This window comes from Protopterus annectens, chromosome 6.part0 (assembly GCF_019279795.1).
Source record: "Protopterus annectens isolate FY-2018-M chromosome 6.part0, PAN1.0, whole genome shotgun sequence".
NCBI classification, from domain to species: domain Eukaryota; kingdom Metazoa; phylum Chordata; order Ceratodontiformes; family Protopteridae; genus Protopterus; species Protopterus annectens.
Window position 1 is genome coordinate 1,740,781,944 of NC_056737.1, and position 24,090 is coordinate 1,740,806,033.

The window sequence follows — 24,090 nt, forward strand, 5'->3', positions numbered from 1 at the left end:
TTTCCAAAATATAAACTGCACTTACAATATGGCTGAACTTAGTTAGCCACAACACCCTAAGCAGAGAATAAGTGGTAGTGGAGACTGGGAGTTAATACAGCAAGTGAAAGACTGGCACAGAGGATATTGAGAAATGCATTGTGCTTATTTCTGTATACATTTATACTTAATCCCCTTATCTGTTTGTGTTTATTAAGCATCAAATTATCAAAGTAGGGAGTATGGCCAAGATGGTGCCAAGCTAACAGCACCATTTCTTAGCTCTCCTATCTAAATTATATTTGTGACAGGAATTTTCAAGAATTTGAGGTACTGGACATATCACTTGTGGAATTCATCATCTATTAAGAAGCCTTGAAGTTTGTATCTGGTTTTGAACTTTTATTTTATCAAAATCCTGTCAGTTACAAGCAGTAAGGATCTGACAGTTCTTCAATATGAGCTATTCTAAAAACAACTCACAGGACTTGTCTTTTAAGAAAGAGTTACAATCCTTACTCAACAGCATATATGATCTATCAATAAAGATTAACAAAATGGATAATAAGCTTGATACTTTCAAAAATGAATGTAAAAAATCAAATGGAACAGCAGCAGGAGATTGTTTTATACCAGAAAACTCAGAATGCCAGCAAAGAAGAATCAATAAATGATATAGAAGGTAGAGTGTCTGAAGAAGAACATCATGTGGAATTTTTAGAAAAACAAAACACTTCTTTATTGAATAAAATATAATCTTGAAAATAGATCTTGTAGAAATAATCTGTGCATTTATGATTTACCTGAAAAGACTGAAGGGGATAACATGGTTAATTTCCTCACATCCTGAATTCCTAACATTACCAGAATCTCTTTTATTTGGAATTGAAAGAGCACACAGGCCTCTGACTGCTCATTTGTCTTCCAGCATCTATAATAATAAACTTTTATTCTTCCCAGGATAAAGAACTAGTTTTGAAGATTGCTTGGCCAAACTCTCCAGCCAAATTTAATGGCAATACAATAAGATTTGACAACAATTACTCCTCAACAGTAATTTTGAGAAGAAAATAATATATCCTTATAATAAAGGACTTAAAAAAGAAGGAAATCAAAGTACATTTGTTATTCCCAGCTAGACTTAAAGTCTTTCTTTCTGATGGTACCAAGGCATTTGAAACTTTAGACTCAGCTATTTGTTTAACATCTAGCAACATTTTAGAACACGTAGAAGGTAAGGACTGCTGCTCTGGTTCATTAAAGAGACAGGCTGCAAAAATGACTGGAAAATAGTTGATAGAAAGAAAAAGAAGAAACTGAAGGACAGATAAATCATTTATATTTCATTTTGTTTCTTTTATATTATTTAAAAGGTTTTTCCCTTTTTGTACCTGTTTCAACATAGAACTTTGGACTCACTCAAACAAAGGATCTTTTGCGCAAAACATAAACCAAGGTAAAATTATTTTGTTTCCTCCTTGTCTCTTCATGTCCGTACTTACATTATACTTATTCTTTATCATTTGTTTTATCTATGTTTTGATTTCAAAATATTTTAGTAGTGAAAACAAAAGTAATGATATGCCTAAACAATGTTTACCTGTCTCTCTATAGGGCTGACAGTGATGATTTTCTTATAATTATATGAAGGTTTTTCATATAAAAACATATAATACTCATAGTATTTTATGCCAGGCTCACCAAATTACAACTATTTTGAATATTTACAAAATATATTAATTGAATAAAGCATCCTGAATGATTGCTTGTCTGTATTTGAATGAGTGCTATGTGTTTACACTTAATCTTCCTAAGAAACATATCTCATTTTTATTTTTATTTCTTTTCTACATTAGATTTATACAGCCCTTCTAATACTATAAGTATTCTTACAAAATAGCTTTAATGTTGCCTTTGGTGTTTGCACTGTTCTGCATGATTGGAATAACATTTAAAGTTAGTAAACTTTCATTCTCTGAGAGAAAAATCTGTTTTTTTACATCTTGTGCTCGAGCCATTCTATTAAGCACTCAAACAGCTTACTTACTTGCTTTTTGGCTTCCTGCCAAGATTGTGAGCTAAAACAGACATTTTTGTACAGTTCCACTTTGTTTTCTTTATTTTAAACTTTTCTTTTAAGAGAAATTCACTTGTGATTCTGCAAGCACCACGCTCAATGATGATGTAAGCATTAATGTTAAAGTTTAAAAATGAGCTGTTACTGTTTATTTGCTTTTAAAAGTGATAAGCACATAGTTTAAGCTTTGGCAGGTATCTCTAGTCTTTCTAAATGATAGTTATATAGTCTGTATTAAAAAGATTTACATACGTTATTGTATACTTTTAAATTGTTCCTCTCCCTGTTATTTAAAGTGCAAGCACACATTTCATTTCTTTTTTTTATTGCTTACTGATTGAAGCACTTAGTCTCACTACTATAATATGCAAAAATAGTCTGCCTATAAGCCTTTATATTTATTTGATTAAATATTTTAAAAGCTGTCAAAGACATTGCAAAATATGCTCCAATTTATATTGTATAGACAAAACATCACTAATGATAGGTTTCGATTCACTTTCGTGAGACTTACTGATATATGATTTAATTAATATCAAAAGAAACAAAAACTTATGGTACATATCATGATTTTAACCTTAGTAAAGGTATAATGTCTGAACAGTATTTATATTGAAAAACAATGAAAGACAGAAATGTCTCTTGATTCAAGAATACTTATTCACTTTATGTCTGATCAGAATTATATTGTTTTGGTGTTTATACACAAGATTTGTTTTAACCTAACTTTCTATTATTTGTACAAAATGTCACCTAAATGTTGTTTAGTGAGACATGAGAATTACTTATCTTAGTATTATTTAATTAATATTTCTTTTCCCTAGACCTATAAGATAATTTACTTTTGGAGACTATGATGACATTATTAAGAATGCTATAAGCTTCTTAGTGATACATCTATATAATCAAAATATTTTTTCTTTGTTGTGCATCTGGTTGCTTGCATATAAGTTTACTTAATCATACCTAACAAAAGTTTTAGTATAATTCCTTATACAAGTGCATACATATGCTGTTACTATGTTTAAACTCTAAATAACTTTCCTTAATAACGTATTTAAAATCTTTAATAATTGTTTAAATATTAATAGAAACAGTTTGAGAATGGTACTAAATTTCATAAAAGTTCATATTATAAGATTATCCTTATTTAGGATTAAAATTACATAACACTATGATGAAAATATATTTCAACTGTTAACATGATCAAATATGCTATTTTCTGTACAGAGTAAATATTTTAGATAGAGTGAAGATTAGGTTTCAGGGATGTGTTTAGAAGGTACACTTGAATGTTAATGCTATTCAGATGTAGGGATTTATACCTCAGGAATGCTTTATACCTCAGTTTTTTAGTTTTGCATTTAATGTTTTTTATACCATAATGTGTTCTTGCTGGTGTCTATGATTGTTACATATAGTGCATTAGAAGATAACTATAAACTATTCTCTTCAATAAGAAATTATTTTTTCCTTTCTTTGAAAGTAGTAGCAGGTACTTATGTCTAACTACACCCCCAATTACATTATATATAAGAAGTGTATCTCCATTAATGTTAAATGTCTAAATAACAGTAGTAGAAGGGGATGTCTATTTAAATATTTAAAATTGTTCAATGTTCAGATTGTGTTCCTACAAAAAACTCATTGATTATGAGAAGATGTAGACAGATTTAACTCTAACAAATATTCTGTTTTAGTAAGCTCTCATTATTAAAAAAACGGAGGGGTAGCAATTTTGTGGAACAATTCTGCTTTGATGCCCAAAATTCTAAACACACTCCATGATAGATCTGGCTTGTTTTGTTTAGTATCTTTGAATATAAATGGAAAGATTTACACATTAATTAATTTATATTGGATTCCTGGTTTGGGAGTTAAAGTGGTCAAACATCAGTTGAAGACATTGTGTAACACTCTAATGGGAGTATAATACTGGCAGGAGATTTTAATTGTATTTTATCTGACAGTGACAGTAATGCAGAAAATGTACATGGGAAACCAGACACATCAATTGCATTATCTGACTTTATTAACATGTTTATTATTAAGGATGCAAATGATTTTGCTGACTCCAGTTCATCATGTTTTACACATTACTCACATTGTCATGGCACACAAGCAAGAATAGACAGGGTATGCATTCCAAGAGATATTTCTTCAAAACTTGACAAAGTCAAGGTAGTTGCATGCCCCTTATCTGACCATAACACAATTACATTTGACTTGGTAATAAATCCTAAACAAAGTGTAAACATTACTAGAATTCCAGCATATATAAAGAATTTAAAATACTTTAAGGAATTCTATACTAAGGAAATTCAAACCTTTTTAAATATAAATCTTACTGATGACATTTTAGACATATTTGTGTGAGATTCTTTGAAGTCATATTTATATGGCAAAGTTTTAGCCTGGTTTATAAATAAGAAAAAAAAAAAAAACAGTGGAATAAGGAACTAGTAGAGCCACAAATTAAAATGGATAATCTAAAACTAGATATGCAAAAAGGAAATAATAATTTGCAAAATGAACTTGATGAGATAAACAAAACATATTTACAAGTATTGCATCATAAAACTATGATCAACTTGGAAAAGATTAAATGAAATTCGTATTCCAGGAATCCCATAAATCAATGAAGAATAGCAAATATAGCGAAGAAGATTATTAAATCTAATCACATAAAAGAAGTATATATTCCTGGTACTAAGAAAAGAGTTTCTGATTTAGAGAGCACTTTAGCGTCTTTCAAAAAGCACTTTAATTTAATTATTTCCTACAATATAGAAATCAAACCAAAGAATGTCATAATATCCTTCTTTAAGAAATTCATCAAGAATAAATGAACAGAAGATCAAATTAAGTTAATTGATAAATTGATTACAATGACTGAGATTAAATCACAAATTAATAAGCTAAAACTTAATAAGACTTCTGGAATGCATAATATACCAGAAATGTATAAATTATTACCCAGAGAAGCTTTACATTTATTAAGAGTATATACATTAGTTAAAGTAAATAATAACACCCCTTCTTCTTGGAAATACAGTTTAATACACCCAATTTTAAAATTAGATAATCATCCAAAAGAATGTTCTTTATATAGACCAATATCTCCTTTAAATATTGATTATCAAATGTTTATGGCTATATGTGCTAGTAGAATTAAATAAGTGATCTCTTTATTAATAGATGAAGACCAAACTGGATTCATAACAGATAGAAACACATATGATAACATGAAAAGAATTCTTACATTAATTGATTACATTAATCTCAAAGGGAATAATATGACTTTAGTAAGTTTAAACATAAATAGTGCTTTTGATTCAGTTCACTGGGATTATCTGTTTCTGACCTTGAATGAATATGGATTTTCACACAAAAAAGTTTACTCAATTAATAAAACATTTATATGAAAAATCTTTAGCTTATATAAAGATTGGGTCATGCACATCTACATCTGTTATAATTACTAAAGGTACAAAACAGGGATGTCTTTTGTGTCTCACTGTTGTTTGCTTCGGTCATTGAACCATTTGCTAATTGTATTAGGATGAACTCAAATATCAAAGGCATTCATTTCACTGATACTTTAGTTTTGAAAGTTCAGTTATTTGCTGATGATATTTTATTGACATTGAAAGATCATAGTAATTCATTACAAGCTATATTTGACACAAAATATTCTTTTCAGAGAATTTACAAACTTAAATTCAATGAAAATAAAACCAAGATATTACTTATAAATTCCACTAAGAAAGACATATACAAAAATTTGCTAAATAAATAGCTCCAGGCAGTACAATTAATTATTTAGAGATCACTTTAACAAATGATATAAATGAAATGCTAACTGTTAGCTTTAGTGATATCATAAATAAAATTAAATATCTCATAGAGAGATGGAATAAATTCTTTTTTAGTATAGAGGGCAGCTATTTTCTAATTAAAATGATTATTTCCCCAAAGTATGATATTATATTCAAGCTGTCTACCTCCCGCTAAGTCTTATATACATCAATTCAACAAATTAATGTTAGTTTTTATGGTATCCCAATAAACCCAGAATTGTGTTAAATAATCATTTAAAAGATTAGGAAACAGGGAGTATTAATATTTCAGATATTGGACATGTATGTTTTATCATCTATTGTCAAATCATTAATATTGTGGTTAAACTCTTCATATTCAGCCAGGTGGAAATTTCAAGGACAAATTTGGCTACAATCAAATATCTCACCATTGTCACAATACACAAACATTCTGCCTAATAATCTATATTGGATGGTTAGAGATTATATCCTAGGCAACAAACACAAACATATATCTTCTAAATTTATAACCAATACTTTATATACTTTTAAAATCTTTTTAAACAGAAACCCAGATATTAAGAATTTGTCATTTTCATTATTTCCAATTGCATATACACCAAATAATATTGACACTTTTAATATTAACAAAATGACTATTCTCGGAGGGAAAAAAATATAATATTTTGGCATCAATTGATGGATTCTGGAAGGATTCTTCATATGAAACAACTCATGAATAAATTTAATCTAGATAACGAAATGTGGTTGGTACTACAAGAAATAAGACAATACATTTTAATTAAAACTGACTCACTGTATCCATTAGCTAGGCAAAACATTCCTAAACTTACATAATTTGTTATTATTATGGGCAATGAAACAGTTCAACAAAAAGGCTACCATTCTAAAATATATAAATTAATTAAGAATATGAAATCTTATTATAAAGAAAGTTATTGGGATTATTATAAAACTATTAATAATCACCCCCTACAGAGAATGATAAAGAATGTATCTTAATTTCATCAATATAAACTTTTTCACTACAATGGAAATTATTTTCTTGGAAATGTGTTCATAGAATCTATGTTACACTTCATAAAATAGAATTAATGTTTAATCAAGAAATAGGATGTTAGAGATGTAAGCTAACATTTAAAGTTAACTGGCAACACATGTTTTATGACTATAACTTATTTAAACCATTTTGGGAAAATGAATTATTTCTTGTAAACTATTTTTAATGATAATTTTCAGGTGACCAAATCATTGATTTTGCTCATGGCCACATACCTAAATGTGTTCTTAAATCTAAATAGTCATTACTTTGGATTTTATTAGGCATTGCTCATAAAACTATTACTACAAATTGGAAAAGTGAAATTTCTCCTACATTTAAAGAATTCAAGAACATCACTCTCAATGTTTCTCGAATGGAAATAGCTACTATCAAGACAAGAACAGAAAGAATCACTTATAATGCTTGGATAAAAGTCAAAAAGATACATGAAAGAACTGACTGTAATATAGTTTGAAATAGAACTTTAATCTGAAAAATTCTCTTATATATCTTCTCTTAGACACCCTTGTAAATAGTTTCAGTTTTTGTTAGCTTTTGGTTTGATGTTTTCTATTTTTTTTTCTTTTATATGATTGAATAAATTAACATGTATGACTTTATTTCTATTTTGCATTATGTGATATGACTTAAAAAAATCAATAAAAATATTTGAGAAAAAAAACGAAAAAATTATCAAATCACAGATTGCCATGAAATATTACTAGTGCATCCATCTGTAACAAAGAGACAAGTTGTACACAGACATAAAAATGTAACAGTTTGAAGGAAGTCGTGCTGTTCTTCTAGTTCAACTTGCAAAGAGGAAGAAATACTTATTAACACAGATGGATAAGGTAACATTAATGTATGCAAATATGTGCTTTGCTGCTTCTGTGCTTAATAAATGAAAGCATAAAGCAATAGTCAGTAGAAATGTGTACAGAAATAATTATGCATATTAAGTAGGTACAAAAATAACTTCAGTGCCTTGAAGATTAGTAAACATAATCATGTCAGAAAGATTTACAAACACACGCACACACACACGCACGCACACACACACACGCACGCATATACACACACACACACACACACACACACACACACACACACACACACACACACACACACGCACACACACACGTATGATAGTTAAGCAACCATCATTTATGTGATCTCTGTGCAGCAGAAGATAAGATCTCCTACAACAGAGCTCAGGAGGAAAGATAACTAAAAAGGTTGACTGAGGGTACTCATGAGTATGCATGCAAAGAAAAAATATTCCCATTAAAAAAAATGGGTCTATATCATATGTTTGAAGTTTTATAACTTCGAACATTAAAATATCGAATTTAAATGTTCAAAGTTATAAAACTTCAAACATATGTAAAAAAAACCCCAAACTCAAAACATACAGCTGTAGGGAGGTGGACAAGCCCCCCTGCACCTCCCACATTGGGGGTTGCACCCCACACACCCCCGCTCTTTAAATATACCAACTTTGAGACTGCACTACAGTGCAGTAAAGGAAATCTTCCCTTTACTGCACTATAGTGCATTCTCGGAGTTGGTATATTTAAAGACTGGGGGTGTGGGGGTGTGGGGGAGCAGTCCCCCACATTGGGGGGGTGCAGTGGGGCTTGCCCCTCTGTCTACACTAGTCAGGTAAGTTCCATTTTTTTTTATTATATGTTTGATGTTTGAAACTTTGAATATTTAAATTCGATTATTTAACATTCAAAGTTTTCAAACTTCGAAAATATAATATAGACCCAAAAAAACAAGGTTTTCTGTCAAAATGTGGAATGGCAGTTACATGAAACTGGGCTTGTTGAATGCATGGTTTCCAAGTTCTGTAATGCCAATCTAAAAATGTTCGAATCTACCTTAGAGAATGTCATTGTGCATTTGCTTATAGGTTCATAGGTTCATAGGTTTATACTAGGCTATCTGCCCAAGGGCATTTATAAGCCTAGCCCAGAGTTTTGTGGCTTTCGCCACCCCTTTAGTTTGGAGGATACTATGCCCATTATTTTGCTGCGCCTCTGTCAAGCAGTGAAACTGAGATAATCCCTGGGGTATATCTGCGATCTCCCATCCATTGGGCAAGATTTATTTTGAACAAAGCCAGTCAGGTGCTCTGCCTCACATGTACCGGGATTTTGTTCCACAGCATAGGGAGTCTCTGGGTGAAGAATCTGTCCCTCCAGCACATCCTATTAATAACCGTGTCAAGGTTTAAGTCTCCCGCCCTTGTAGTTCTGAGGGATCTAGATTTTTTGAGGTGAAGCATGTTCATCAATTCTGGGTTGGGCATGGCCTTGTATGTCAGGCACAGGTCACCTCTGAGCAGATGGTAAGCGACTGAATAGAGCTGGAGTTCCTTCAGTCGGGCAGCATAGGACATATTTTTGAGACCCTTTATCCTTTTGGTGAGGAATTTTTGGGGCCTTTCCAGTTGCTACAGGTGTCATGTCAGATACATTCCGAATGGGGCATTGTACTCAATCATTGGTCTGATGAGCGATGAGTACAGGGGGACGATGACTTCCCTTGATCTAGATGTGAATCCCTTCATGATCAGGTGGGCAATGTAGAAGGTCTTCCTAACTACTTTGGCAACGTGAGTGTCAAACGAAAGGTTACTGTCAACCTGGGTCCCCAGATCCCTGATAACCTCTTCTGAGCTCAGTGGGTTGCCGCCTATATGGTAGCTAGGGGTAACCTTGTTTTTCCCAAAGGGTATGACTATGCATTTTTTGGTGTTTAACTTTAGGCCATGGCTCTGGCACCAGTTATCCATTTCTATAAGACCCTTCTGAAGGATATCTGTGTCAGATGTGTTCTCAACTATGGTGCCCAGTTTGCAGTCATCTGCAAATTTTGTCAGCCATAATCCTCCTGTGTTTGCTTGTACTTCAGAAAAGTAGATGCCGAACAGGAGTGGGACCAGGACAGAGCCCTGTGGGACACCACTTGTGACAGGCTTTGAGTCTGACATGGCGCCAGCAACTCTGACCCTGTGGGTTCTGTCACTTAGCCAGTTTGCAACCCATCTTGTGACGTATGGGTTTACATTTAAGCTGATGAGTTTTTCAATGATACCTGAGTGGGGTATTGTGTCGAAAGCCTTTGCCAGGTCAAGGTAGGCTGTGTGGACTGCCTTTCCCTCATCAATGGCCTTGGTGACTGTTTCGAAAAAGTCAACCAAGTTTAAAAGGCATGATCTGCCTTTGACAAAGCCAAACTGGGTCGGATCCAAAGTCTGCAAGTCCCCTATGTCTTTATTTATGAGTTCCATTATGATCCTCTCCATAGCTTTGCAGATCAGGCTTGTCAAGTTGATGGTACGGTAATTTCCAGGGTCAGTGGAGGCACCGCCTTTGTGAAGTGGGACCACAGTTGCTGTACGCCACTCAGGCACGTATCCTGAGTTGAGGCTAAGATTAAACAGCTGCCCTAACTGTGGGTTTAATTCCTCATTGAGTTCGTGGAGCACACAACCGGGGACACCATCTGGTCCCATGGATGCTGTGTTTTTTGCCTTGGAGAGAGCAGTTCTCACCTGAGCGCTTGAGATGTTTGGGGGGTTACAATCCTCTGGTATAGATATCTCACCTTTTGGGGAGAAGTTTGCACTGAACCTGTCAGCCAGTATGTTGGCAATGTCTGTAGGTTCAGTAATTTTTACATCATTTTGAACTAATTCTGAGCATATCTGGGAATTTCCTCCCAGGTTTCTAACATAGCTAAAGAAGGCCTTATGATTGTCTTTTGAGTCCTTAGCGATTTTTCTCTCAAAATTTGCCTTGGATGATTTTATGAGAGCTCTTAGTTTTTTACTTATAATGATCAAAGGTGTTTTCCCTTTTAAGGATTTTGCTCTATCTTGTAGTAGCTTCCTCCTTTTGTTGTAGAGTTTGTTTATGGCTGGGGTCCACCAGACTGGACGCTTGCCTTTGGTACAAAGAGTCTTTGTTTTGTTTGGGATTGCCTGATCCATGCAGTCCTGTAGGTGCTGGTAGAAGGCATTTGTAAGTGATTCAGCGGCTTGAGTAATGGTTTCCAGGCTCGGGGCCTTAAAGGAGACCACACCAGTTTTTAGAAGTGTGAAGTCGGCTTTTGAGAAGTTCTTCACTGTGGTCTTTTTTATCTCAGGTGGGGGGGGTGTGGACTTCCAGTGAGATTAGTTTATGGTCTGATCTCACCAGTGAGGGGTATACTTCCGGTGTTGAACATTGTGACCCCATGTTCGTGGTGATGAGATCTAGTATGTTTTCTCCTCTTGTGGGGATGGTGACTAGTTGTTCCATGGCATTTGAGTTTATGAACTCTAGGAACCTTTGGGCTAGAGTGTTGGGACTTGAGTAGTGATCCCAGTCTATATTTGGGTAGTTGAAGTCACCTAGTATGATGGTGTCTGGAGATACATTTATCCCCTCCAGTGTTTTCAGGAAAGCTATGTGAGGTTCCTGAGATTGAGAGGGTGGTCTGTAACATGCTACAAATTGCAGAGCAGTCTTGCCTATGGTTAATTGCACCTGGATGGTCTCCGATGCATCGTGTGTTGCCACCAACCTTGAGGTGTGGGTGTCCTTGATGAATATAGACACCCCCCTCCCTTCTTGGTGTTGTCCGGATTTTGGGGCCGGAACGCATGATATGAGGTAAAACCTGATAGTGCCAGGGTGCTCTCTGGAGCCTTGAACCAGGTTTCAGTCACAGCACAGACATCGATGTTCTCCATACTGAGAAGGGCCTCGAGTGCATGCATCTTGAGGTTGAGACTTCTGGCATTGAGCAGCATTACCCTTAGTTTTTTTTTCCTTTTTTGTGTACTAGGGTGGTAGGTTTAGAATTTGAGCCTTGCCTAAAAAGGCACTATGGGGTGGCAAGAGCCTTTGCCAATATCCGAAGCCCAGGGTGACAGGTGCAAGCCGTCCCTTGCAAGCAGCGTGGCTTGTCCAGCATGTCATCCCAGGCAGACAGACATTGGATCCCCTTTGAATGACACCAGAGTTTAAGCCAATTATTAAAGCTGATCATCTTGTCTCTGTATTGTGGCATCATTCTTGGTGAAGGTAGGATACTGCTCAAGGTCAGGGTCATACCTGCCTGGGCTACATAATCAGAGAGCTCCTCTATGTCTCTTTTCATGTAGTCCAAGGAGGTATGTCTCAGGTCGTTCACACCAGCGTGGACAATGACAGAGTCATACTTGTACCTGCTGTTGAGAGACCTGAGTGCTTGCGTTATGTGGCGGATTCTAGCACCCGACAGGCAGCTTACTGTGACCTTCTCCTTACTCAATCTGATGAGCGGGACGTCAGTGTGTCTGACTATGGAGTCACCAATGACGAGTGTGTCTGGCATTGTGTTTTGCCTTAAGGGCTGTGACTGTTTGGCACACTGAATATGTGGTCTATGTGTTGAATGTGTTGTGTCCTGAGGTGGCAGTTGTTTGGGTGTCTGCTTTGGTGGCCTCTACTGTTTTGGTAGATTTTTGATCAGAGCCTCCGAGTATATCTTTGTGTATTTATGTGTATGATTTGAAGTTTTGATAGTACTATGTGAGACTGGGTTTGTGGTGTGTGTGGTTACCTTCTCCTCCTGTCTGGTCTTGCCAGTCCTATGTTGAGAGAGCTCAGCCTCCAGTTTGGCTATATAGTTGCATCTCTCGCATGTATTTGTGTTTTGTGGAAGAAGGAGAGGGTTGTCCATGTACATGAGACAATTGTAACATTGCCTCAATATTCCCAGATTCACCAGCTGAGCAGGAGAGGACACTAGCAACTGATCCCTCGACATGCTAGAAGGAATAAACAAAGACTTTAAAAAGACTTCGGGGGATGTGGGTGATCAAAAAGGGGTTTTGGCTGGTGGGGTACTATGTATAATAAAAGTGCTATATCAAAGTAAAAAAATACTTTAGGAGCAAGTGCTAGGCTTTACAGATAAAGAATAGTCTACTTAAGAATCAAGTAGAGCTGAACTTTTTAGATATAGAATATGCTGGTTTGATCAGCAGTACAGTTCAAGGAAGGCTGTTTTAAAGGAAAATTTGAAGAGTGGACTTTAGGCAGCCCGAATAGTTTAACCTTGATTAACCGCCGCTGCTCTTGTGTGCTCCTGTAGCAACGCTGCGCTAAATCGCGCTATAGCAGGGGGCTGGAAAAGACAGGAAATGACCCAAAATGGCCAATAAACTACAAGTTACTGCCTTAAACCACTCCTCTGAGGACAAACAGGCAGCTCAGTACTCCCCACTCTCACTGGTGAGTAAAGAAACTTCCCCCTGACCAAACAAGGAAAATGGAGAAACACAGGAACCAAGACAAAGCCCAGGGATCAGCAAAATCTGATCACTGGAACAAACTATTAGGAAAGTATGGAAAACAAGAGTATTTTTGTGTTTTTTCAAGTTTTTTTTTCAGATAGGCAGAAAATACAATAAATGCTGTGTTTTTCGACTAATTGCTATCAAAAGCTAGTACACTTGAGTGTATTAGCCTGTTGTTTAACTTTTAAGCAAAACTTAAACAAGCAAGTGCAACAAACAATTCAAGCTATTAAAAACAGTAAAAACAGGTAATAACAGAATAAAACAGGCAGAAATAGCAATCGAAAGGCTTAAAAAGTCGAAAATGCAGAAAAAATACTTAGAATCTGGAAAGTTTGTCTTTTCTGGTCTCTGCTGCTCTAGGAACTCTGCTGGACACCACGAGGAGCTGTGCTGAGTTCTCTATAGCCAGAAAAGCCCGCCAAAGCGTGCTTTATAGCAGGGGGCTGGAAAAGACAGGAAATGACCCAAAATGGCCAATAAACTACAAGTTACTGCCTTAAACCACTCCTCTGAGGACAAACAGGCAGCTCAGTACTCCCTACTCTCACTGGTGAGTAAAGAAACTTCCCCTTGACCAAACAAGGAAAATGGAGAAACACAGGAACCAAGACAAAGCCCAGGGATCAGCAAATCTGATCACTGGAACAAACTATTAGGAAAGTATGGAAAACAAGAGTATTTTTTTTGTTTTTTTCAAGTTTTTTTTCAGATAGGCAGAAAATACAATAAATGCTGTGTTTTTTGACTAATTGCTATCAAAAGCTAGTACACTTGAGTGTATTAGCCTGTTGTTTAACTTTTAAGCAAAACTTAAACAAGCAAGTGCAACAAACAATTCAAGCTATTAAAAACAGTAAAAACAGGTAATAACAGAATAAAACAGGCAGAAATAGCAATCGAAAGGCTTAAAAAGTCGAAAATGCAGAAAAAAATACTTAGAATCTGGAAAGTTTGTCTTTTCTGGTCTCTGCTGCTCTAGGAACTCTGCTGGACACCACGAGGAGCTGTGCTGAGTTCTCTATAGCCAGAAAAGCCCGCCAAAGCGTGCTTTATAGCAGGGGGCTGGAAAAGACAGGAAATGACCCAAAATGGCCAATAAACTACAAGTTACTGCCTTAAACCACTCCTCTGAGGACAAACAGGCAGCTCAGTACTCCCTACTCCCACTAGTGAGTAAAGAAACTTCCCCTTGACCAAACAAGGAAAATGGAGAAACACAGGAACCAAGACAAAGCCCAGGGATCAGCAAATCTGATCACTGGAACAAACTATTAGGAAAGTATGGAAAACAAGAGTATTTTTTTTGAAGTTTTTTTCAGATAGGCAGAAAATACAATAAATGCTGTGTTTTTTGACTAATTGCTATCAAAAGCTAGTACACTTGAGTGTATTAGCCTGTTGTTTAACTTTTAAGCAAAACTTAAACAAGCAAGTGCAACAAACAATTCAAGCTATTAAAAACAGTAAAAACAGGTAATAACAGAATAAAACAGGCAGAAATAGCAATCGAAAGGCTTAAAAAGTCGAAAATGCAGAAAAAATACTTAGAATCTGGAAAGTTTGTCTTTTCTGGTCTCTGCTGCTCTAGGAACTCTGCTGGACACCACGAGGAGCTGTGCTGAGTTCTCTATAGCCAGAAAAGCCCGCCAAAGCGTGCTTTATAGCAGGGGCTGGAAAAGACAGGAAATGACCCAAAATGGCCAATAAACTACAAGTTACTGCCTTAAACCACTCCTCTGAGGACAAACAGGCAGCTCAGTACTCCCTACTCCCACTAGTGAGTAAAGAAACTACCCCTTGACCAAACAAGGAAAATGGAGAAACACAGGAACCAAGACAAAGCCCAGGGATCAGCAAATCTGATCACTGGAACAAACTATTAGGAAAGTATGGAAAACAAGAGTATTTTTTTTGTTTTTTTCAAGTTTTTTTTCAGATAGGCAGAAAATACAATAAATGCTGTGTTTTTTGACTAATTGCTATCAAAAGCTAGTACACTTGAGTGTATTAGCCTGTTGTTTAACTTTTAAGCAAAACTTAAACAAGCAAGTGCAACAAACAATTCAAGCTATTAAAAACAGTAAAAACAGGTAATAACAGAATAAAACAGGCAGAAATAGCAATCGAAAGGCTTAAAAAGTCGAAAATGCAGAAAAAAATACTTAGAATCTGGAAAGTTTGTCTTTTCTGGTCTCTGCTGCTCTAGGAACTCTGCTGGACACCACGAGGAGCTGTGCTGAGTTCTCTATAGCCAGAAAAGCCCGCCAAAGCGTGCTTTATAGCAGGGGCTGGAAAAGACAGGAAATGACCCAAAATGGCCAATAAACTACAAGTTACTGCCTTAAACCACTCCTCTGAGGACAAACAGGCAGCTCAGTACTCCCTACTCCCACTAGTGAGTAAAGAAACTACCCCTTGACCAAACAAGGAAAATGGAGAAACACAGGAACCAAGACAAAGCCCAGGGATCAGCAAATCTGATCACTGGAACAAACTATTAGGAAAGTATGGAAAACAAGAGTATTTTTTTTTTTTTCAAGTTTTTTTCAGATAGGCAGAAAATACAATAAATGCTGTGTTTTTTGACTAATTGCTATCAAAAGCTAGTACACTTGAGTGTATTAGCCTGTTGTTTAACTTTTAAGCAAAACTTAAACAAGCAAGTGCAACAAACAATTCAAGCTATTAAAAACAGTAAAAACAGGTAATAACAGAATAAAACAGGCAGAAATAGCAATCGAAAGGCTTAAAAAGTCGAAAATGCAGAAAAAATACTTAGAATCTGGAAAGTTTGTCTTTTCTGGTCTCTGCTGCTCTAGGAACTCTGCTGGACACCACGAGGAGCTGTGCTGAGTTCTCTATAGCCAGAAAAGCCCGCCAAAGCGTGCTTTATAGCAGGGGCTGGAAAAGACAGGAAATGACCCAAAATGGCCAATAAACTACAAGTTACTGCCTTAAACCACTCCTCTGAGGACAAACAGGCAGCTCAGTACTCCCTACTCCCACTAGTGAGTAAAGAAACTACCCCTTGACCAAACAAGGAAAATGGAGAAACACAGGAACCAAGACAAAGCCCAGGGATCAGCAAATCTGATCACTGGAACAAACTATTAGGAAAGTATGGAAAACAAGAGTATTTTTTTTGTTTTTTGAAGATTTTTTTCAGATAGGCAGAAAATACAATAAATGCTGTGTTTTTTGACTAATTGCTATCAAAAGCTAGTACACTTGAGTGTATTAGCCTGTTGTTTAACTTTTAAGCAAAACTTAAACAAGCAAGTGCAACAAACAATTCAAGCTATTAAAAACAGTAAAAACAGGTAATAACAGAATAAAACAGGCAGAAATAGCAATCGAAAGGCTTAAAAAGTCGAAAATGCAGAAAAAATACTTAGAATCTGGAAAGTTTGTCTTTTCTGGTCTCTGCTGCTCTAGGAACTCTGCTGGACACCACGAGGAGCTGTGCTGAGTTCTCTATAGCCAGAAAAGCCCGCCAAAGCGTGCTTTATAGCAGGGGCTGGAAAAGACAGGAAATGACCCAAAATGGCCAATAAACTACAAGTTACTGCCTTAAACCACTCCTCTGAGGACAAACAGGCAGCTCAGTACTCCCTACTCCCACTAGTGAGTAAAGAAACTACCCCTTGACCAAACAAGGAAAATGGAGAAACACAGGAACCAAGTCAAAGCCCAGGGATCAGCAAATCTGATCACTGGAACAAACTATTAGGAAAGTATGGAAAACAAGAGTATTTTTGTTTTTTCAAGTTTTTTTTCAGATAGGCAGAAAATACAATAAATGCTGTGTTTTTTGACTAATTGCTATCAAAAGCTAGTACACTTGAGTGTATTAGCCTGTTGTTTAACTTTTAAGCAAAACTTAAACAAGCAAGTGCAACAAACAATTCAAGCTATTAAAAACAGTAAAAACAGGTAATAACAGAATAAAACAGGCAGAAATAGCAATCGAAAGGCTTAAAAAGTCGAAAATGCAGAAAAAAATACTTAGAATCTGGAAAGTTTGTCTTTTCTGGTCTCTGCTGCTCTAGGAACTCTGCTGGACACCACGAGGAGCTGTGCTGAGTTCTCTATAGCCAGAAAAGCCCGCCAAAGCGTGCTTTATAGCAGGGGGCTGGAAAAGACAGGAAATGACCCAAAATGGCCAATAAACTACAAGTTACTGCCTTAAACCACTCCTCTGAGGACAAACAGGCAGCTCAGTACTCCCTACTCCCACTAGTGAGTAAAGAAACTACCCCTTGACCAAACAAGGAAAATGGAGAAACACAGGAACCAAGACAAAGCCCAGGGATCAGCAAATCTGATCACTGGAACAAACTATTAGGAAAGTATGGAAAACAAGAGTATTTTTTTGTTTTTTTTTCAGATAGGCAGAAAATACAATAAATGCTGTGTTTTTTGACTAATTGCTATCAAAAGCTAGTACACTTGAGTGTATTAGCCTGTTGTTTAACTTTTAAGCAAAACTTAAACAAGCAAGTGCAACAAACAATTCAAGCTATTAAAAACAGTAAAAACAGGTAATAACAGAATAAAACAGGCAGAAATAGCAATCGAAAGGCTTAAAAAGTCGAAAATGCAGAAAAAAATACTTAGAATCTGGAAAGTTTGTCTTTTCTGGTCTCTGCTGCTCTAGGAACTCTGCTGGACACCACGAGGAGCTGTGCTGAGTTCTCTATAGCCAGAAAAGCCCGCCAAAGCGTGCTTTATAGCAGGGGCTGGAAAAGACAGGAAATGACCCAAAATGGCCAATAAACTACAAGTTACTGCCTTAAACCACTCCTCTGAGGACAAACAGGCAGCTCAGTACTCCCTACTCCCACTAGTGAGTAAAGAAACTACCCCTTGACCAAACAAGGAAAATGGAGAAACACAGGAACCAAGACAAAGCCCAGGGATCAGCAAATCTGATCACTGGAACAAACTATTAGGAAAGTATGGAAAACAAGAGTATTTTTTTTGTTTTTTTCAAGTTTTTTTTCAGATAGGCAGAAAATACAATAAATGCTGTGTTTTTTGACTAATTGCTATCAAAAGCTAGTACACTTGAGTGTATTAGCCTGTTGTTTAACTTTTAAGCAAAACTTAAACAAGCAAGTGCAACAAACAATTCAAGCTATTAAAAACAGTAAAAACAGGTAATAACAGAATAAAACAGGCAGAAATAGCAATCGAAAGGCTTAAAAAGTCGAAAATGCAGAAAAAAATACTTAGAATCTGGAAAGTTTGTCTTTTCTGGTCTCTGCTGCTCTAGGAACTCTGCTGGACACCACGAGGAGCTGTGCTGAGTTCTCTATAGCCAGAAAAGCCCGCCAAAGCGTGCTTTATAGCAGGGGGCTGGAAAAGACAGGAAATGACCCAAAATGGCCAATAAACTACAAGTTACTGCCTTAAACCACTCCTCTGAGGACAAACAGGCAGCTCAGTACTCCCTACTCCCACTAGTGAGTAAAGAAACTACCCCTTGACCAAACAAGGAAAATGGAGAAACACAGGAACCAAGATAAAGCCCAGGGATCAGCAAATCTGATCACTGGAACAAACTATTAGGAAAGTATGGAAAACAAGAGTATTTTTTTGATTTTTCAAGTTTTTTTCAGATAGGCAGAAAATACAATAAATGCTGTGTTTTTTGACTAATTGCTATCAAAAGCTAGTACACTTGAGTGTATTAGCCTGTTGTTTAACTTTTAAGCAAAACTTAAACAAGCAAGTGCAACAAACAATTCAAGCTATTAAAAACAGTAAAAACAGGTAATAACAGAATAAAACAGGCAGAAATAGCAATCGAAAGGCTTAAAAAGTCGAAAATGCAGAAAAAATACTTAGAATCTGGAAAGTTTGTCTTTTCTGGTCTCTGCTGCTCTAGGAACTCTGCTGGACACCACGAGGAGCTGTGCTGAGTTCTCTATAGCCAGAAAAGCCCGCCAAAGCGTGCTTTATAGCAGGGGCTGGAAAAGACAGGAAATGACCCAAAATGGCCAATAAACTACAAGTTACTGCCTTAAACCACTCCTCTGAGGACAAACAGGCAGCTCAGTACTCCCTACTCCCACTAGTGAGTAAAGAAACTACCCCTTGACCAAACAAGGAAAATGGAGAAACACAGGAACCAAGACAAAGCCCAGGGATCAGCAAATCTGATCACTGGAACAAACTATTAGGAAAGTATGGAAAACAAGAGTATTTTTTTTGTTTTTTTCAAGTTTTTTTTCAGATAGGCAGAAAATACAATAAATGCTGTGTTTTTTGACTAATTGCTATCAAAAGCTAGTACACTTGAGTGTATTAGCCTGTTGTTTAACTTTTAAGCAAAACTTAAACAAGCAAGTGCAACAAACAATTCAAGCTATTAAAAACAGTAAAAACAGGTAATAACAGAATAAAACAGGCAGAAATAGCAATCGAAAGGCTTAAAAAGTCGAAAATGCAGAAAAAAATACTTAGAATCTGGAAAGTTTGTCTTTTCTGGTCTCTGCTGCTCTAGGAACTCTGCTGGACACCACGAGGAGCTGTGCTGAGTTCTCTATAGCCAGAAAAGCCCGCCAAAGCGTGCTTTATAGCAGGGGCTGGAAAAGACAGGAAATGACCCAAAATGGCCAATAAACTACAAGTTACTGCCTTAAACCACTCCTCTGAGGACAAACAGGCAGCTCAGTACTCCCTACTCCCACTAGTGAGTAAAGAAACTACCCCTTGACCAAACAAGGAAAATGGAGAAACACAGGAACTAAGATTAAAGCCCAGGGATCAGCAAATCTGATCACTGGAACAAACTATTAGGAAAGTATGGAAAACAAGAGTATTTTTTTTGTTTTTTCAAGTTTTTTTTCAGATAGGCAGAAAATACAATAAATGCTGTGTTTTTTGACTAATTGCTATCAAAAGCTAGTACACTTGAGTGTATTAGCCTGTTGTTTAACTTTTAAGCAAAACTTAAACAAGCAAGTGCAACAAACAATTCAAGCTATTAAAAACAGTAAAAACAGGTAATAACAGAATAAAACAGGCAGAAATAGCAATCGAAAGGCTTAAAAAGTCGAAAATGCAGAAAAAATACTTAGAATCTGGAAAGTTTGTCTTTTCTGGTCTCTGCTGCTCTAGGAACTCTGCTGGACACCACGAGGAGCTGTGCTGAGTTCTCTATAGCCAGAAAAGCCCGCCAAAGCGTGCTTTATAGCAGGGGGCTGGAAAAGACAGGAAATGACCCAAAATGGCCAATAAACTACAAGTTACTGCCTTAAACCACTCCTCTGAGGACAAACAGGCAGCTCAGTACTCCCTACTCCCACTAGTGAGTAAAGAAACTACCCCTTGACCAAACAAGGAAAATGGAGAAACACAGGAACCAAGACAAAGCCCAGGGATCAGCAAATCTGATCACTGGAACAAACTATTAGGAAAGTATGGAAAACAAGAGTATTTTTTTGTTTTTTTCAAGTTTTTTTCAGATAGGCAGAAAATACAATAAATGCTGTGTTTTTTGACTAATTGCTATCAAAAGCTAGTACACTTGAGTGTATTAGCCTGTTGTTTAACTTTTAAGCAAAACTTAAACAAGCAAGTGCAACAAACAATTCAAGCTATTAAAAACAGTAAAACAGGTAATAACAGAATAAAACAGGCAGAAATAGCAATCGAAAGGCTTAAAAAGTCGAAAATGCAGAAAAAATACTTAGAATCTGGAAAGTTTGTCTTTTCTGGTCTCTGCTGCTCTAGGAACTCTGCTGGACACCACGAGGAGCTGTGCTGAGTTCTCTATAGCCAGAAAAGCCCGCCAAAGCGTGCTTTATAGCAGGGGCTGGAAAAGACAGGAAATGACCCAAAATGGCCAATAAACTACAAGTTACTGCCTTAAACCACTCCTCTGAGGACAAACAGGCAGCTCAGTACTCCCTACTCCCACTAGTGAGTAAAGAAACTACCCCTTGACCAAACAAGGAAAATGGAGAAACACAGGAACTAAGACAAAGCCCAGGGATCAGCAAATCTGATCACTGGAACAAACTATTAGGAAAGTATGGAAAACAAGAGTATTTTTTTTGATTTTTCAAGTTTTTTTCAGATAGGCAGAAAATACAATAAATGCTGTGTTTTTTGACTAATTGCTATCAAAAGCTAGTACACTTGAGTGTATTAGCCTGTTGTTTAACTTTTAAGCAAAACTTAAACAAGCAAGTGCAACAAACAATTCAAGCTATTAAAAACAGTAAAAACAGGTAATAACAGAATAAAACAGGCAGAAATAGCAATCGAAAGGCTTAAAAAGTCGAAAATGCAGAAAAAATACTTAGAATCTGGAAAGTTTGTCTTTTCTGGTCTCTGCTGCTCTAGGAACTCTGCTGGACACCACGAGGAGCTGTGCTGAGTTCTCTATAGCCAGAAAAGCCCGCCAAAGCGTGCTTTATAGCAGGGGCTGGAAAAGACAGGAAATGACCCAAAATGGCCAATAAACTACAAGTTACTGCCTTAAACCACTCCTCTGAGGACAAACAGGCAGCTCAGTACTCCCTACTCCCACTAGTGAGTAAAGAAACTACCCCTTGACCAAACAAGGAAAATGGAGAAACACAGGAACCAAGACAAAGCCCAGGGATCAGCAAATCTGATCACTGGAACAAACTATTAGGAAAGTATGGAAAACAAGAGTATTTTTTTGTTTTTTCAAGTTTTTTTCAGATAGGCAGAAAATACAATAAATGCTGTGTTTTTTGACTAATTGCTATCAAAAGCTAGTACACTTGAGTGTATTAGCCTGTTGTTTAACTTTTAAGCAAAACTTAAACAAGCAAGTGCAACAAACAATTCAAGCTATTAAAAACAGTAAAAACAGGTAATAACAGAATAAAACAGGCAGAAATAGCAATCGAAAGGCTTAAAAAGTCGAAAATGCAGAAAAAATACTTAGAATCTGGAAAGTTTGTCTTTTCTGGTCTCTGCTGCTCTAGGAACTCTGCTGGACACCACGAGGAGCTGTGCTGAGTTCTCTATAGCCAGAAAAGCCCGCCAAAGCGTGCTTTATAGCAGGGGCTGGAAAAGACAGGAAATGACCCAAAATGGCCAATAAACTACAAGTTACTGCCTTAAACCACTCCTCTGAGGACAAACAGGCAGCTCAGTACTCCCTACTCCCACTAGTGAGTAAAGAAACTACCCCTTGACCAAACAAGGAAAATGGAGAAACACAGGATCCAAGACAAAGCCCAGGGATCAGCAAATCTGATCACTGGAACAAACTATTAGGAAAGTATGGAAAACAAGAGTATTTTTTTTTTTTTTCAAGTTTTTTTCAGATAGGCAGAAAATACAATAAATGCTGTGTTTTTTGACTAATTGCTATCAAAAGCTAGTACACTTGAGTGTATTAGCCTGTTGTTTAACTTTTAAGCAAAACTTAAACAAGCAAGTGCAACAAACAATTCAAGCTATTAAAAACAGTAAAAACAGGTAATAACAGAATAAAACAGGCAGAAATAGCAATCGAAAGGCTTAAAAAGTCGAAAATGCAGAAAAAATACTTAGAATCTGGAAAGTTTGTCTTTTCTGGTCTCTGCTGCTCTAGGAACTCTGCTGGACACCACGAGGAGCTGTGCTGAGTTCTCTATAGCCAGAAAAGCCCGCCAAAGCGTGCTTTATAGCAGGGGCTGGAAAAGACAGGAAATGACCCAAAATGGCCAATAAACTACAAGTTACTGCCTTAAACCACTCCTCTGAGGACAAACAGGCAGCTCAGTACTCCCTACTCCCACTAGTGAGTAAAGAAACTACCCCTTGACCAAACAAGGAAAATGGAGAAACACAGGAACCAAGACAAAGCCCAGGGATCAGCAAATCTGATCACTGGAACAAACTATTAGGAAAGTATGGAAAACAAGAGTATTTTTTTTGTTTTTTCAAGTTTTTTTTCAGATAGGCAGAAAATACAATAAATGCTGTGTTTTTTGACTAATTGCTATCAAAAGCTAGTACACTTGAGTGTATTAGCCTGTTGTTTAACTTTTAAGCAAAACTTAAACAAGCAAGTGCAACAAACAATTCAAGCTATTAAAAACAGTAAAAACAGGTAATAACAGAATAAAACAGGCAGAAATAGCAATCGAAAGGCTTAAAAAGTCGAAAATGCAGAAAAAATACTTAGAATCTGGAAAGTTTGTCTTTTCTGGTCTCTGCTGCTCTAGGAACTCTGCTGGACACCACGAGGAGCTGTGCTGAGTTCTCTATAGCCAGAAAAGCCCGCCAAAGCGTGCTTTATAGCAGGGGCTGGAAAAGACAGGAAATGACCCAAAATGGCCAATAAACTACAAGTTACTGCCTTAAACCACTCCTCTGAGGACAAACAGGCAGCTCAGTACTCCCTACTCCCACTAGTGAGTAAAGAAACTACCCCTTGACCAAACAAGGAAAATGGAGAAACACAGGAACCAAGACAAAGCCCAGGGATCAGCAAATCTGATCACTGGAACAAACTATTAGGAAAGTATGGAAAACAAGAGTATTTTTTTGTTTTTTTCAAGTTTTTTTCAGATAGGCAGAAAATACAATAAATGCTGTGTTTTTTGACTAATTGCTATCAAAAGCTAGTACACTTGAGTGTATTAGCCTGTTGTTTAACTTTTAAGCAAAACTTAAACAAGCAAGTGCAACAAACAATTCAAGCTATTAAAAACAGTAAAACAGGTAATAACAGAATAAAACAGGCAGAAATAGCAATCGAAAGGCTTAAAAAGTCGAAAATGCAGAAAAAATACTTAGAATCTGGAAAGTTTGTCTTTTCTGGTCTCTGCTG